General features: G+C 37.0%; 1 protein-coding gene across 1 annotated transcript in view; it reads left to right on the top strand.

Moving 5' to 3' along the window:
• The window catches only part of LOC144379613 (uncharacterized), a 222,251-nt gene that overhangs the window by 82,413 nt on the left and 125,699 nt on the right, over window positions 1-14,139 (top strand). The window lies entirely within an intron of this gene.

Here is a 14,139-nt window from a genome sequence, read left to right as displayed (position 1 = left end):
ATTGTCATTTTATTATTATCCTTTTTCATTGTATCTCTGATAGTTTTAAGATTATATTTTTCAATTTCCTTTATTTTTCTACTATGTCTAGTTTGTACAATTATTATTGTTGTTTTAAAATTTGTCTTGCTTGGCATTCAGAAAGGGCTCCAGATATGATATTTTATATATATTTTAAAACTGAGAAACTTTTAGTAATAATATCTTTAAATACTGTCTGTCAGACTTTTCCTTCATTCTCCTCACCTGGAATTCCTATTAAACCTGGTTTCTCTCTCTCTCTTTTGTTTTTTTTTTAAGATTTTTTTTTTTTTAACTTTATTTGACAGAGAGAGAGAGCACAATCGGGGGGAGCGGCAGATGAGAGGGAGAAGCAGGCCCCCCGCTGAGCAGGGAGCCAGATGCAGGGCGCCAGATGCAGGGCTTAATCCCAGGACTGCAAGTTCATGACCTGAGCTGAAAGTAGATGCTTAACTGACTGAGCCACCCAGGTGCCCCTAAACGTGGTTTCTCTTTATAGTTATTAATATGTTTTTAATATGTTTTCCCCCTTTTAATATGTTGTTCAATATGTTTTTAATATGTTTGTCTCCTTATTTTGCATTCCATTTAGGGTATCTATGTAATTTATCATGCAAATGAGACACTTTTCGGAGCAAAAAAGGACACTACAATGATTAAATTTATGTTATTAGTAAATATGAATTTATTAGATGAAAATTTTTATTATTTTTGGTAGACTGATAAAATAGATCTGTTCAAAAATTATCTTAAAAATGTGGTGCACTGTTGGTGGGAATGTAAATTGGTGCAACCACTGTAGAAAATAGTATGGAGGTTTCTCAAAAAATTAAAAATAGAAATACCATATGATCCAGTAATTCCACTGCTGGGTATTTACCAAAGAAAATGAAAACACTAATTTGAAAAGATATATGTATTATTTTTACTGAAGCATTATTTATAATAGCCAAGATATCTATCAATGGATGGATAAAGAAATTTTGATATATATATCATATATATGTGATATCTATAACATATATATGTGATATATGTAATGGAATGGATATTATATATACATATAATATATATATACACACACACCCACACACACACACACAATGGAATATTATGCAGCCATAAAAAGAATGAAATCTTGTCATTTGTGACAACATGGATGGACCCAGAAGGTATTATGTTAAGTGAAATAAGTCAGTCAGAGAAAGACAAATACCATATGATTTCACTTATGTGTGGAATCTAAAAAATAAGACAAAACAAAAACAGACTCATAAATACAGAGAGCAAACTAATGGTTGTCAGAGGGGAAGAGGGTAAAAGGATGGGTGAAATAGATGAAGGGGATTAAGAGGTACAAACTTCCAGTTATGAAACAAACTAGTCAAGAGGATAAAAAGTATAGCATAGAGAATGTAGTCAATAATGAGGTGATAATTTTATACAGTGACATATGGTAACTGTACTTATCATGGTAAGCATTGATGTATTAAGCATGGTAAGCATGGTGTATAGAATTGTCAAATCATTTTGTTGTACACCGGTACTAATATGACATTGCGTGTCAACTATATTTCAATTAAGTTTTTCTAAAAACCATATATCCTTTTTAAAAAATTTAAATTCAGTTAGCCAACATATAGTACATCATTAGTTTCAGATGTAGTATTCAATAATTTATCAGTTGCATATAACACCCAGTGCTCATCACATTGTGTGCCCTACTTAATGTCCACCATCCAGTTTTACCCCATACCCCCCTTCCCCTCCAGCAACCCTCAGTTTGTTTCCTATAGTTAAGAGTCTCTCATGGTTTTTCTCCCTCTCTGATGACTTCCCTTTAATTTTCCCTCCCTTACCTTATGATCCTCTGTGCTGTTTCTTATATTCCACATATGAGTGAAACCATATGATAATTGTCTTTCTCTGACTTATTTCACTCAGCATAATACCCTCCAGTTCCATCCACATCGATGTAAATGGTAAATATTCATCCCTTCTGATGGCTGAGTAATATTGCATTGTATTTATATACCACATCTTCTTTATCCATTCATCTGTCAATGGACATCTCAGCTCTTTCCACAGTTCGGCTATTGTGGACATTGCTGCTATTAACATTGGGGAGCAGGTGCCCCTTCGGATCATTCCATTTGTATCTTTGGGGTAAGTACCTGGTAGTGCAATTTCTCGGTCTTAGGGTAGCTCTATTTTTAACTTCTTGAGGAACCTCCATACTGTTTTCTAGAGTGGCTGTACCAGCTTACATTCCCACCAACAGTGTAAGAGGGTTCCTCTTTCTCCACATCCTCGCCAACATTTGTTGTTTCCTGTCTTGTTAATTTTAGCCGTTCTGACTGGTGTAAGGTGGTATCTCATTGTGGTTTCGATTTGTATTTCCCTGATGGCAAGTGATGTGGAGCATTTTTTCATGTGCCTGTTGGCCATTTGTATGTCTTTGGAGAAATGTCTGTAAGTGTCTTCTGCCCATTTCTTGACTGGATTATTTGTAAAAACCATATATCCTTGATCTCTAGAGTAAAAGGAAAAGCACTTTCTTGTACTGACTAACTGAACATTAAGAATAATACAAACAGACAACTTTTCTGTTACAAATTCATGTACTTTAATGAGTTTATTAGTCACGTTTATTTCCAATGCCGTATAACTGATATTGTTTTGAATAACATGTTTTTAACACCTCTTATCTCTCTTATCTTCATAAAATTTCCTGAAATGTTATTCATAGTTGCATTTTATGGCTAATACATTTGAAATTGTTGACACCTTCAATGGACTATTTATTAAGAAAATAGTCTTTACAGGTGTTGAGATAATTAGTACATGCTAAGAAAATTCTGTTAAACAGATGATACTCTCTGGTGCCTGGGTGGCTCAGTTAGTTAAGTGACTGCTTTCAGCTCAGGTCATGATCCCAGGGTCCTGGGATCAAGCCCTGCATTGGGCTTCCTCCTCAGTGGGGAGCCTGATTCTCCTTCTTCCTCTGCCACTCCCCCTGCTTGTGCTCTCTCTGAAATAAATAAATAAAATCTTAAAAAAAAAAAACAGATGATATTCTCAATTCTAACTTTTTTGGTACTAATTTATGTAAATGTTTTAGCTACCATTCAGAAAATATTTTATAAGACAAAATTCAAATACATTTTCCCTGTCCATGATCCTTCTGAATATTTCACTGATTTTAAATGCTGCATAATTCTCAATTTTATTTCATTGTAACATTATAATACAGAATATGCATTTACCCAGTCAAAAATAATAACTCCATTAAAGTATTGTTCTAGAAGTTGAGCTATTCTAAAACATAATTTTTAAATTAAATCTTCTGTACCATTGAGCATTCATGGTTTATTTTGTTCAGTGTCTTTTTCTTTCTATCCTTACTTGTGTAGGGATAAATGTCAATGTCTTCCTACTTATGAGTTGTTTTTCAATCATTGTAATTTATTGAAAGTTTTAAAAAGTGTTTTTTGCTCCATTTGCTTAAAAATTGGATTACACATTTCCCTCTGATTCTACATAAAATGTAGAGTAGTCCCCCCTTATCAGTGGGGTATGTTTCAAGACCCTCAGTGGATGCCTGACACTGCAGATAGTACCAAATATACTACGATTTTTCCTATACATCTAGACCTATGATAAAGTCTAATTTATAAATTAGTCACAGCAAGAGATTACCACTAATAACTAATAATAAAATAGAACAATTATAACAGTGTACTGTAATAAAAGTTATATTGAATCTGAACATATTGAATAAAAGTTATATGAATCTGGTCTCTTTTCTCAGAATATCTTCTTGTACTATACTCCCCCTTTTTCTTCTTGTGATGTGAGAGGATAAAATGCCTACATGATGAGATGAAAGTGAGGTGAATGACATAAGATTGTGACACAGTATTAGGCTGCTATTGACCTTCTGACAATGTTGTCAGACTTTGGTTGCCCAAAAGTGTGCAAATGAAACCACAGAAAGTGAAAATGAGGCTAAGGGCAGGCTACTGTAGTCAGAATTTACAGGAATTGTTTAACAAAATTTTCGATATAATTGTAGGTGACTTAGGTCATTTATAAAACAGTTCTTCAAAGATTTGAACATATCTTTTTTTTTTTAAAGATTATTTATTTATTTATTTGACAGAGAGAGACACAGCGAGAGAGGGAACACAAGCAGGGGGAGAGGGAGAAGCAGGCCTCCTGCCAAGCAGGGAGCCCGATGTGGAGCTCAATCCCAGGACTCTGGGATCATGACCTGAGCCGAAGGCAGACGCTTAACGACTGAGCCACCCAGGCACCCTGATTTGAACATATCTAAAGTATGACTAATGAGAAGAAGCAATGGGAGAAAGTGTGTATTGCCATGCAACAAATATAGGAGTGCATCTTTTTGAATTAGTGTTTTCATATTATTTGGATAAATATTCAGTAGTGGAATTACTGGATCATATAGTAATTCTATTAAGTTTTTGAGGACACTCCATACTGTTTTCCGTAGTGGCTGCACCAGATCGCATTCCCACCAACAGTGCATGAGGGTTTCTTTTTCTCCACATCCTCGCCAACACTTGTTGTTTCTTGTGTTTTTTGATTTTATCCATTCTGACAAGTGTGAGGTGATACCTTATTTGATTTGCATTTCTCTGGTGATGAGTGATGTTGAATATCTTTTCATGTGTCGTTGGCCACCTGTGTGTCTTCTTTGGAGAAATGTCTGTTCATGTCTTCTTTCCATTTTTTAATTGGATTATTATTTATGTTTGGTGTTGAGTTTTGTAAGTTCTTTATATATTTTGGATACTAACCCCTTATTAGATATGTCATTTGTAAATATCTTCTGCCATTCAGAAGGTTGCCTTTTTGTTTTGCCAGTAGTTTCCTTTGTTGTGCAGAAGCTTTTTATTTTGGTGTAGTCCCAATAGTTTATTTTTGCTTTTGCTCCCCTTGCCTCAGGAGACATATCTAAAATATGTTGCTACAGCTGATGTCAGAGAAATTACTGCCTGTGCTCTCTTCTAGGATCATTATGGTTTCAGGTCTTACATTTAGGTTTTAATCCATTCTGAGTTTATTTTTATGTATAGTGTAAGAGAGTGGTCCAGTGTCATTCTTTTGCATGCAACTGTCCAATTTTCCCAACACCATTTGTTGAAGAGATTGTCTTTTCCCCGTTACGTATTCTTGCCTCCTTTGACAAAGATTAATTGACCATATAATTGTGTTTATTTTTTTTTCTGGACTCTCTACTCTGTTCTATTGATCTATGTATCTGTTTTTATGCCACTACCATACCGTTTTGATTACAGCTTTGTAGTATATCTTGAAATCTGGAATTGTGATATCTCTAGTTTTGTTTTTCTTTTTCAAGATTGCTTTGGCTATTCAAGGATCATTGTGATTCCATACAAATTTTAGGATTATTTGTTCTATTTCTGTGAAAATCCCTTTGGTATTCTGATAGAGATTGCATTAAATCTGTAGATTGCTTTGTGTAGTATGGACATTTTAACAATATTGGTTCTCCCAATCCATGAGCATGGAATATCTTTCTATTTGTTTGTGTCATCTTTGATTTCTTTTTTTTTTTAAGATTTTATTTATTGGGGTGCCTGGGTGGCTCAGTTGTTAAGCGTCTGCCTTCGGCTCAGGTCATGATCCCAGAGTCCTGGGATTGAGCTCCACATCGGGCTCCCTGCTCTGCAGGAAGCCTGCTTCTCCCTCTCCCACTCCCCCTGCTTGTGTTCCCTCTCTCACTGTGTCTCTCTGTCAAATAAATAAAAGATTTTATTTATTTATTTGACAGAGAGAGAGAGCACAAACAGAGGGAGCAGCAGGCAGAGGGAGAGGGAGAAGCAGGCTCCCCACTGAGCAGGGAGCCTGTTGTGGGACTCGATCCCAGGACTCTGGGATCATGACCTGAGCCAAGGGCAGTTGCTTAACTGACTGAGCCACCCAGGCGCCCCTCATCTTCAATTTCTTTCATCAATATTTTACAATTTTCAGAGTACAGGTCTTTTACCTCCTTGGTTAAGTTTATTCCTAGGTATTTTACTATTTTTGGTGCAGTTGTAAATGGCATTGTTTTCTTAATTTCTCTTTCTGCTACTTCATTATTAGTGTATAGAAATACAGTAGATTTCTGTATATTGATTCTGTATCCTGTGATCTTATTGAATTAATTTATCAGTTCTAGTAGTTTTTTGGTGGAGTCTTTAGGGTTTTCTATATATGGTATCATGTCATCTGCACATAGTGAAAGTTTTATTTCTTTCTTCCCAATTTGGATGACTTTTATTTCTTTTTCTTGTCTGACTGCTGTGTCTAGGACTTCCATCCAGTACTATGTTGAATAAAAGTGGTGAATAAAAATCTCTCAGTTTTTCACCATTGAGTATGATGTTAGCTGCAGGTTTTTCATATTATGTTGAAACATGTTTTTATTATATTGAGGTATGTTCCCTCTAGACATACTTTGTTGAGGGTTTTTATCATGAATGGATGTTTTACTTTGTCAAATGCTTTTTCTTCATCTATTGAAATGATCATATAGTTTTTATCCTTTCACTTGTTGATGTGATGTATCATGTTGGTTGATTTGCAAATATTGAACCACCCTTACATCCTGGGAATAAATCCTTCTTGATCATGGTGAATTTTTTTTTTTTTTAATGTATTGTTGTTAGATTTAGTTTGCTAATATTTTGTTGAGGATTTTTGCATCTATGTTCATCAGAGATATTGGCCTGTAGTTCTCTCTCTCTCTCTCTCTCGTAATGTCTTTATCTGGTTTTGGTGTCAGGGTAATGCTGGCCTCATGGAATGAATTTGGAAGTTTTCCTTACTTTTTGGAATAGTTTGAGAGGAATAGTTATTAGTTCTTCTTCAAATGTTTGGTAGAATTCACCTGGGAAGCCTCTGGTCCTGGACTTTTTTTTTTGTTGGGGGTTCTTTGATTACTGGTTCAATTTTGTTACTGGTATTGGTCTGTTAAAATTTTCTATTTCTTCTTGATTCAGTTTTGGGAGGTTATGCTTCCAGGAATTTATCCATGTCTTCTAAGATGTCCAATTTTTTGGAATATAATTTTTCATAATATTGTTATAATCCTTTGTATTTCTGTGGTGTTGGTTGTTATTCCTCCTCTTTCATTTCTGATTTTGTTTATTTGAGTCCTCGCTCTCTCTCTTTTTTATTTGATGAGTATGGCTAAAGGTTTATCAATTTTGTTACTCTTTTCAAAGAACCAGCTCCTGATTTCGTTGACCTGTTCTACTGTTCTTTTTTAGTTTCTATTTAGTTTATTTCTGCTCTCATCTTTATTATTTCCTTCCTTTATTATTTCCTTCCTTCTACTGGTTTGGGGTTTTGTTTGTTCTTCTTTCCTTACCTCCTTTAGGTATAAGGTTAAGTTGTTTATTTGAGATTTTTCTTGAGGTAGGCCTGTATTGCTAAAAACTTCCCTCTTAGAACAGCTTTTGCTGTATCCAAAAGATTTTGGACTGTTTGTTTTTATTTTCATTTGTCTTTATGTATTTTTTCATTTCCTCTTTGATTTCTTGGTTGACCCATTCATTGTTTAGTGGCATGTTATATAACCTCCGTGTATTTGTGCTCTTTCCAGATTTTTTCTTGTGGTTCACCTCTAGTTTCATGGTGTTGTGGTCAGAAAAGATGCATAGTATGACTTTGATTTTTTTTGAATTTGTTAAGACTTATTTTGTGGTTTAACATGTGATCTATTCTGGTGAATGTTCCATGTACACTTGAAAAGAATGTGTATTCTGCTGCTTTAGGATAGAATGTTCTGAATAAATCTGTTTAATCCATCTGGTCCAATGTGTCATTCACAGCCACTGTTTCCTTGTTGATTTTCTTTTTGGATGATCTATCCATTGATGTAATTGTGGTGTTAAAGTCTTCTACTATTATTGTATTACTATTGATTACTTCCTTTATGTTATTAGCTGCTTTATGTATTTGGGTATTCCCATGTTGGGTGCAAAATATTTACAATTTTTATATCTTCTTGTTGGATTGTTCTGTTTATGATTATGTAGTGTCCTTCTTTGTCTCTTGTCCCAGTCTTTCTTTGAAGGTTTATTTTTGTCTGTCATAAGTATTACTACCCCGGCTTTCTTTTCACGTCCATTTGCATGATAAATGCTTTTCCATCCCTTCACTTCCAATGTGCATGTGTCTTTAGGCCTGAAATGAGTCTCTTGTAGGCAACATACAGAAGAGTCTTGCTTTTTTATGCATTGCATCTCCCTATGTCTTTTGACTGGGGTGTTTAGTCCATTTACATTCAAAGTAATTATGGATAGGTATGTACTCATTGCCATTTTGTTACTTGTTTTGTGCTTGTTTTTGTAGTTCTCTGTTCTTCTCTTGCTGTGTTCTCTCATGGTTTGCTAGCTTTCTTTAGTGATATACTTGGATTCCTTCTCTTTATTTTTTGCATATGTATTACCAGTTTTTGATTTGTAGTTACCTTTAGGTTTATATATAACATATTATTCACATAGCAGTATATACTAAGTTGATGGTCACTTAAATTTGAACCCATTCTAAAAGCACTAAAATTTCACTCCTCACTACCCCCCCCCCTTTACATTTTAGGTATATGGTGTCATGCTTTACATCCTTTTATTTTGTGATTCCCTTAACTGATTTTTATAGATATACTTAATTTTACTGCTTTTTTTCTTTCTGTTTTTCTTACTCCTGCTTATGGTCTTTCCTTTCCACTTAAAGAGTCCCCTTTAACATTTAACATTTCTTGTAGGGCTGGTTTAGTGGTCATGAATTCCTTCAACTTTTGTTTGTCTGGGAAGCCCTTTATCTCTCATTTTATTCTGAATGATAGCCTTGCTGGATAGAGTACTTTTGGCTGCATTTTTTTCTTTTAGCACTTTGAATGTATCATGCCACTCCCTTCTGGCCTGCAAAGTGTCTGCTGAAAAATCAGCTGATAGCCCTATGGGGTTTCCTTTATATATAATGTTTTCTTTTCTCTTGCTGCTTTTAAACATCTCTGTTTATCACTACTTCCTGTCATTTTAATTACTCTGTGTCTTGGTGTGGACCTCATTTGGTTGATTTTGCTGGGGGCTCTTTGTGCCTCCTGGATCTGGATTTCTGTTCCCTTCCCCAGATTCAGGAAGTTTTCAGCTATTTGTTTCTTCAAATAAATTTCCTACCCCCTTTTCTGTCTCTTTTCCTTCCAGGATCCCTAAAACAAACGTGAAAGTTGTTATGCTTGATGGGTGTTGTTGAGTTCCCTTAATCTGTTTCATTTCTTATTCTTTTTCTGCTGTTCAGCTTGATTGCTTTCCATTACTCTATCCTCTGGTCACTGACTTGTTCTTCTGCTTCCTTTAGCCTATTTATTCCATCTGATGTATTTTTAAGTTCGGTTATTGTGTTCTTTGTTTCTGATTGGTTCTTTTTTATGTTTTCTGTTCTTCTGCTTCCTTTAGCCTATTTTTTCCATCTGATGTATTTTTAAGTTCAGTTATTGTGTTCTTTGTTTCTGATTGGTTCTTTTTTATGTTTTCTATCTCTTTGTTGCGGGTCTTACTGAGGTCTTCTACCCTTTTCTTAAGTCCAGTGAGTATGCTCATGACCATTATTTTATTTTTTAAAAAAGATTTATTTATTTATTTGGGGGGGGTAAAGGGGGAGGGAGAGAGAGTCTTAAGCAGACTCTAAACTCAGTGTGGAGCCTGACGTGGGGCTCAGTCTCATGACCCTGAGATCATGACCTGAGCAGAAACCAAGAGTCAGATGCTTAACCGACTGTGCCACCCTTGCACCCCTATGACCATTACTTTAAATTCTCTATCAGGCATATTACTTATCTCCATTTTGTTGAGCTCTCTTGCTGTGATTTTGTCCTATTCTTTCATTTGAGACGTACTCCTCTGTCTCCTTATTTTGTCTAACACTCTGTGTGTGTTTCTATGTGTTAGTAAAGTCAGCTATCTCTCCTGCTCTTGAAAGTAGTGGCTTTATGAAGAAGAGGTCCTGTAGTGCCCTGTTGTGCAATGTTCTCTGTTCACCAGAACCTGGCACTTCAGGTTGTTTCCTGTGTGTTATATGCACCCTACTGTTGTGGCTGAGCCACTTTTGCCTTCAGTCCAGTTGTCTGTAATGGCTTTCTTTGCCTATTTAGTCACTCTATTGTTAGTGGGCCAGTCTGGGGCTGCCTGGGGCTTGAGTTGGGTGAGACCAGGTATTTTCCAGAGCTGCACTAGCACCAAACTGCAGGTTGCTCATGCTGTTTTGTCTCCTGTTAAGCTTTTGTTGATTGCCAGGGCCTGAGTAGATAAGTGACATCTCATTACCTTTGCTATGTTCCACTGGTTAGGAGGAAGTCATTGTTCCTGCCTGTTCTCAAGGGAAGGGAATTACACAAAAGCATGAATGTCAGGGGTAGGGATCATTGGGATTTTGGATTTTGGAAGGTGCTTACAGAGAGGCACTCTCCCATGACTCAGGACTTAAGTTCCTGGCAAAGAATACCTGGAACAAGTCTGATATTATGCTGGGGTGGCCCCTTAAATTTTGGAAATGTGGTGACCTAAAGAAAATAATGTGGATATGCTCAAACTGGTCAGAGTATTTAGGAAGGATTCAAAAGACTTAGTGAGTAGAGCATGCCAGAGTGGATGTATTATACAAGGCCAGAGAATCAATTAGATGACTTTGCTACTTGAGAAATCCCAAAAGACGTACCCATTGGTAAAACAGTAAGGAATGCTAGTGGAAGGGTGGGGCACTGGAATTGTTAAGTTCATAGGTGAACTTCCTCTCTAGGTTGGGGTGGAGTAGAAAATGCTGCTATAGATCTACATTCCCTTGTATCAGTGGGGTTTATAGGATTCTGAACTAGCAGAGGCCTGGAATTGGCACTTAACTGTTGGAGACAAGGTTGTAATAATTAAAGTAACTGGCAGCAAAGCCAAAATTATAATGGGAACTTTTGCCAACAGGTATATTTGGTGATGGTTAGTTGACCGTGGTGTTCATAGGAGAAGGATGTGTGGAAAGACAGCAGGGGATTGTTTAACTTATATATACAAAAAGTTCAAGACTGAATAAGCAGAAAACTGATGTTGGCAAGCATAATGGCAAATCATAATCGTTCTCCTAGTTTCCAGACCAGAGTTAGCTCTCAGAGCCTGTTGATTCAAAGAGAGACTGGGTCCCCTTGAGGAAGTAACTTGCAACATCACAGCATGTGTTTGTAGTATATATTACTCAGTCTTTCTTCAAAGAGACTTCTGGTCATTCACCAGAATAATTATATCTGGAGAATGAGGAACTACCAATCTTTTGAGGATGTTGGATACTGGTTCTAAGCTGAGACTGACACCAAAATGCTATCATGCCTCCATGGTATAATGAGGCTTATGGAAGCCCGGAGATAAGTGGGGTCCAAGTCCATCTCAGAGTGAGTACATTTTTTCTTATGCTGTGGTCGTTTCTCTTGTCCCTAAATGCATAATTGGATGAATATAATAAACAGATGGAGAACCTTTACATAGGTTCCCTGACATGTGGAGTAAGCACTATTATGATTGGAATGGCTAAGTGGAATCTGGTGAAATTGCATCCCCAAGCTAAGAAAGTAAGTCACAATTTATCTAGTGGGATGGTAGAGATAAGTGCCACACTTAAAGAATTAAAGGATGGTGGGTGGTGATCAGAATTATATCTCTTTTAACTCAGCAGTCTGGCTCATGCAAAGTCAAATGGATGAAAATGGGCCATGGCTGGCAACTGTAAACAAACAAATGAACAGACACACAAAAAAGTCCCTTGACAGCTGCCATATCAGATGTGGTATCTTTACAAGAATAGATAAGCATAATCTCTGGCACTTACTGTGTGGTTACTGATATGATTAATGCTCCTTTTTTTTCCTCATCAGATAAAAAGATCAAGAGCAGTTTGTTTGTCTGGATGGGCAGCCATACATATTCAGTTTTACCCTGGTACTATATGAACTTTCCTAATGCCTGTTATAATATGGGTACCTTGATCATCCTGACATTGAACAGAATACTGGTCCATATCTTGATGATATTGTATTAATTGGATCTGCTGAGCAGGAAGTGGCAATCACTGTAGATATTCTGGTAAGACACCTGTACAATGCACATCTTTAGGGGACTACCCCATCAGTGAAGTTTTTAGGGGTTCAGTGGTCTGGGGCATGCTAGAGGTTTTTTGTTTTGTTTTGTTTTTGTTTTTGTTTTTGTTTTTGTTTTTTTTTAGAGAGGGAGAGAGAGAATCCCAAGCTGGCCCAATGCAGGGCTTGATCACAACTCTGAGGTCATGACCTGAGCTGAAATCAAGAGTTGGATGCTTAACTGACTGAGCCACCTGGGTGCGCTAGAATATCTTTTCCAGAAAGTTATTGCACCTTGAATAACCTACCACTAAAAGAGAAGTGCAATACTTGGAAGACCTTGGATTTTGGAGGCAATATTTACTACACTTGTGAATGATACATTCAGTCACATTATTGGGTGACTCAAAAAGACACCTGTTTTGAGTGGTATCAGAGCATAAAAGGGTTTCTGTAGCAGGTTCAAACTTTGGCATGAGAAAAAGTTTACTTACTATGACTGAATTGTGTCCCTTCCAAAATTCATATGTTGATGCCCTAACCCTTCTCACCCTTCTGCTGACTGTATTGGAGATAGGGCCTTTAAGGAGGTGATTCAGGTTAAATGAAGTCATAAAGGTGGAGTCCTGTTAAGATAGGATGGTGCCTTTATAAGAAGAGAAAGACACCAGACCTCTCTCTTCACCATGTGAGAACACAGTGAGAAGGTACTGGTCTGCAAGCCAGGAAGAGGGCCCTCACAAGAACCCATGCTGGCACCCTCATCTTAGCCTTGTTGCCTCCAGAGCTGTGAGAAAATAAATTTCTGTTGTTTGAGCCACCCAGACTATGGTATTTTGTTATGGCAGTCTGAGCAAACTAAAATAAGTCCCTTTTATTTTGGCCATATCACTTGGCATATCCTATATGCTATGTGTTTAATCTTTCCTATGGTAGATTAAAGACACTGTGTGTAGTCTCTGGTAAGACCTAGGAAGAGAGTTGCAGAGTAGACCAATAGGATTCTGAAATACAATCATATCATATGCAGCATGGAACTATTTTTTTTTTTTTTTTTGGAAAGGAGCACATGGGCACTGTAGAGACCTAATACTTGACTGTGAAACACCAAGTGACTATGGGACCAGAGTATCCCATGATGACTTAGGTATTGGCTGACCCACAAATTATAAATTTGGGTGGGTACAGCAGCAATTCATCATACAATGGAAATAGCACAGTTGCAACTGGATCCAACTTGGCCAGAGTTACAGAAAAAAGGTGGTTCTTCTCTCATGTCAACTACCTCTACTGCACTAACACTCCTCCTTCAGATTGGCCTGCAGCATCATGGGTGAGGGAGTTCTTATAACTGGGTATTAGAGATAAAATACCCAGGTGTGGTTCACAAATGAGTTGGCTATCTGGATGAACCAAGGGATATGAGCTACAAAGTATGTGGTTCTTTGTGTCTCATGTTAATGCTCACAAGAAAGTATCTGACACAGAGGAGACATTGAACAATTAATTTGTTGGATAGGATGACTGGTTCAATGGTTATAAGGCAGCTTCTGTTCTCAGCTACTCCAATGCTTGTGTGATGGCCAGTGAGGCAGTGATCATCGACATTGTACATGTACCTCTCACCATAAGTGATTTAGATGTTGTGGCTGCCAGCCTTTCAGCCCAGAGACAAATGCTGAGACCTCAACAGCAGGGAGATCATTTGGAGAATACATTGGTTACATTGGACCCTTTGACTCTTGAGAGGGCAATAGTTTGTCTCTACTGAGGTTGATATGTATTCTAGGCGTGGATGTAGCCTCCCTGCCTGCAGTGTCTTGGCCAGCACTGCCATCTGACGGCTTATAGAGTATCTGATTTTTAGACGTGGAATCTCATCTAATATCTCTTTAGATCAAGGGAATCTTTTTTTTTTTTAATGAAAGACTTGCCACAATGGGCACCTGATCAAGGAATCTACC

Source organism: Halichoerus grypus, chromosome 12 (genome assembly GCF_964656455.1).
Source record: "Halichoerus grypus chromosome 12, mHalGry1.hap1.1, whole genome shotgun sequence".
In the NCBI taxonomy this organism is placed as follows: Eukaryota; Metazoa; Chordata; class Mammalia; order Carnivora; family Phocidae; genus Halichoerus; species Halichoerus grypus.
The sequence above is the reverse complement of the archived record's forward strand: the minus strand, read 5'-3'. Positions and strand labels throughout refer to the sequence as shown.